Genomic DNA, 4076 nt, shown 5'->3' on the forward strand with positions numbered 1-4076 from the left:
TACCATTCTGGCCATACTAAATATGACCTGGTTACCCCTTTCTGATCAGTATCTACCACTCAAACAGTATATGAGGGAAGTCCTAATGCCATCCTATGAAAGGAGCAAGCCTCACAGTAGTGGAAAACGAATTTAGGAGTTTCCCACTACCAGGACATATAAAACACACATGTACATGTCCTGCCTTTTACCTAGATAGCATCCTGCCCTATGGGTAACCTAGGGCCTACCTTAGGGGTGATGTATATGTAGAAAAAGGGGAGCTTGAGGTGTGGCTAGTACTTTTAAATGCCAAGTCGAAGTGGCAACAAAACTTCACACACAGGCCTTGCAATGACAGGCCTGATACATGGTTAAGGGGCTACGTATGTGGGTGGCACAACCAGTGCTGCAGGCCCACTAGTAGCATTCAATATACAGGCCCTGGGCACATATAATGCCCTTTACTAGGGACTTACAAGTAAATCAAATTTGCCAATTGGGAATGAACCAATTTTACCATGTTTATGGGAGAGAGCATATGCACTTTAGCAATTCTTCTAAAACCAGCAAAAACAGTATCAGAAAAGTGAAGGGAGGCAGGCACAAAAGTTGTGGGGGTGACTACCCTAAGGCTGTCAAGTCTAATGCTAGACTAAAATAAACATACAATATTTTAAAAATACATAACGTTTAGCCTGTGGAGTATGGTCCTACATTGCATCTTGGGGTTCTTGTGACATTTCCAGACCAGTCGGCCTTCAGCCTTGAAGTTTATGATGTGACCAGAGCCACTCAACAGTCAAAATTGGACCTTGGTATACTGCTATACATTCATTCTCTCTTGCTGTGATATTGAGTGAGTCTCTGTGCCTGTGTAATCCTGGGTCTAAGGCAGTGCTGCTCTGAAAATTGTGTCTCGGAATATCTTTCTGCCTTTGTGAATATGTGTGGTGTATTACGGATGTTTCTGTATATTTACATAAGACTGTGTCTGAGACTCCGGTCTAGTGGAAATGCTATTTTGGTTTCAGTTTGAGAGTTGATTATTTTCTACAGAGTGTATGTTTATAAACGTTAGTTTTTGTTATAGATTCAGTGATGTCATCAATGATACATGTGGTATGTCATGTGGGACATAAGGGTGTCCCAAGCTATTGTTTGTGTTGCTAACCACAACTGGCGAATGTTAGAGGTCTTAGCCAGCACCTTAACGCCTGATTTACTTTTTGGGGGACGGGATACTCTGTGACAAATATGACGGATATCCTTTCTGTCCTGTTGCAAGTGCCATAGGATATATCACCAGGGAGTTTCCCAGCCCTCAAGATCTAAACCAGGCCCTTAGTTTCTAAGGGCCATATGTACGAACACATTTTCCCATTGACACAGAATGGGAAAAACCCTTTGCTACATCTGGCCCTAACTGTGTTGTTTCAGTGAATTTCATACGTTTGTTTACCGAAAATAATTGGATGGTGAAATAAAAATGTTAAACGTAGTATGAACTCCTTTCATACATTTAAACAATCATTACCTACTTTTCATTTCTTTTGCCATAATTCTTTCAGAAGGTGTGTTCCTTTAACCTTTGAGTCCTGTTATTTTGGACTACATTAAACATGTTTAGTAAATGTGACTTTGACTTCATTAGTCACCGACTATGAACATATTCGGATGTCTAAGTGTGCTCCTCAGCGTGTGTCTGCGTGAATGACAGAGAATGAACGTGTGTGACTGACAATGTCCTTGTGCCTTTCACTTCATTGACGTCTCAGTGAGTCAATGAAGGTGTACATGTTCAATTCCTTCAGATGCGAAAATAAACTCAGCAAAACCTCATGAGACTTGATGGGCATGCTCATAAAATATGCAGAATTTCAGATGACTAAATTACAAAAGGAAATTGTTATAATTAATTATGCAATTGCTGATCTTAAGCTACAAGATGCCACCAGAAGGAAGTAGATATCATTGAAAAAATAATGAGCAAATTGCACAAAGAATTACATAATAGAACGCGAAATTGACACGAGAGAGAGGGAGTACAGGATGTGTTGAGTCTACAAGTATGCTAAGAAGTACTATGACACAGTGAATCCCAATACATTTAAGTCAATTCTTTTGAAATAATAATTTTTATTTAGCAAGGATTCAGTCAGTAAGTTTTCTGACAGTAACACAGTCAGTGTAAAACCATCTAAGAGAAAGCATTTATTTTTTTAGCATAACTTAATAGGATCAGTGGCACTTAAACAAAAACCCCACCAAGAACCGGAAATCATGCAGTCAGAATAACACAAAAGAGGGGAAAAGATGGAGTTACACCGGAATGAGAAAATTATTGTTTGCATGATCCCATGATTAAAAGATGGCCAAAGAGAAGTAAATATTGTCCTTGCACCTTAATTGTTTTCTCGCTTCTCAGTTCCTCCACCTTTAAAGTTTCCTTTGAGTTCTGTTCTTGCTCGACCAATCCTTGTACTTGATTCCTTAGGTTTTCCTGCTTACCATGTTTATTCTCAGCTTGCGTGATAACTATCTTCTGCCATTCTGGGATTCCCGCCTGGTATCCTGGACTCACTGGCGCTTGTTACAGCACATAACAGCAGGTACACCTCATACTGTCAGGCTGCCTAGTCTTGCTGTTCTCATTCCCATACCGTTTTGGCATAATTCATTACTTCATTCGGTGGTCCTGCGATGCTCTGGCTCTTCCTGCGTCCCAAAGGGGGTCCTGGAAAGAGAATCGTGGACATCAGCATCAGGAAAGAGAAAAAAGCAAAGAAAGAATAGAGCACAGGAGGTGGGTACAGGAGGACAGACTAGAAAAGGACTAACGACGAAATATACAGTGGTACGACGGGAATATGCAAAGAAAGAAGGCTACAGATCCTCAGGAGGACAAGAGGACAAGAGCTGTTTCCAAATCAGGACTGGTCAAGCTCCAGGGGTGAAAAGGCGGATGACTTCACAGAAAGCAAGCCCTGAATAGCTGGGAAGAGTGGTCCCAGGACTGATGGATGCTTCTGGGTGCCAATGGAGAGAGTAGTTCCACCATAGTCCAGGACAGGAGGACTGTGGAATGGTCAGGTGGGTGCTGGGAAGCAGAAACCATGGTACACGGAGGGAAAGAATGGGTAATTAGAAACAGAAGACCCCAGTCGGCTTAACAAGGCCAATTAGGGACGCAAAGAAAGAAATCATTATATAAAGTCCAAAAAGAGCAGAAAGTCTGGATCCCTGGAAAACCAGTTTTAGCTCATTTGTTGTGTGGAGAAAGAAAAGGTCTATAGTTTCCTTCGAGAAGTATTTTATAATTTCTTGGTGACTTACCTGAATTATTGCTTTGCTGTTAGAGGGGAATGGTTTAAATTCGGGAAACTCCTAGGTAAGAAGGACACAATAACAAAGAAGCCTTTAAAGTTACTTTCTTATTGTTTTCTTCCGTTAAAAACAAAGACAGAAACTGCGATTTTTGTTATGACTAATCCCATACTTACCTGGCCATTATTTTGTTTCTCAGGCGGACTCTTGGCCAGAAGTGGGATGGGACAAGTATCTAAAGGAGAAAGGTAACCAAGAATTAAGGAAGCACTGTGACAGGAAACCAAAAGTCAACACACGCAAACTCTATAAGGCAACCTTTTTTGAAGAAATAAAATAAACAGGTTCTGTTCTCACAAAGACTGCCGGTTATATCAAACCCACTCTACAACCATATTCCATATTCCTAAGTGTTGTATTCACCGTTTCCTTTTGGTCGGTCCATAATGTTTTGAAGTCTCAGAGGTCACCTGTTTAAACTCAGATGACTGCACCAATTAAGAAGAATCCACCCAGAGGGTGAAGCCAGTCCTGGTTTTCTCTTACTCCTTTCTCCAGTTCTTCAGACAGGCGTATCATCTACCTATTCCCTCTGTGCACAGATTTTAGGGACATCAGGGGTTTCCTGCGGATCTGAGTACTTGGTATCTGACATTGGGGAATTAACAGGACCCTAAAGTCCTGCAGTCCTTCACTTCCACCCTCGACCCACCCTCTCAGTGTTCGCTACAAATTTTATGGACTGGTCTTGAAAGCTCCTGTTCTACAAT

At 41.3% G+C, this 4076-nt stretch overlaps 1 long non-coding RNA gene across 1 annotated transcript; it reads right to left on the reverse strand.

The window, feature by feature from the left end:
• Positions 1 to 2185: 2185 nt before the first annotated feature.
• LOC138294211 (uncharacterized) lies at positions 2186 to 3602 on the reverse strand. Its single transcript, XR_011203272.1, has 3 exons — positions 3483 to 3602; positions 3316 to 3366; positions 2186 to 2716 (listed from the first exon to the last, which is right to left on the reverse strand). It is a non-coding gene; the product is annotated as an uncharacterized lncRNA (long non-coding RNA).
• Positions 3603 to 4076: the final 474 nt, after the last annotated feature.

This window comes from Pleurodeles waltl, chromosome 4_2 (assembly GCF_031143425.1).
Source record: "Pleurodeles waltl isolate 20211129_DDA chromosome 4_2, aPleWal1.hap1.20221129, whole genome shotgun sequence".
In the NCBI taxonomy this organism is placed as follows: Eukaryota; Metazoa; Chordata; class Amphibia; order Caudata; family Salamandridae; genus Pleurodeles; species Pleurodeles waltl.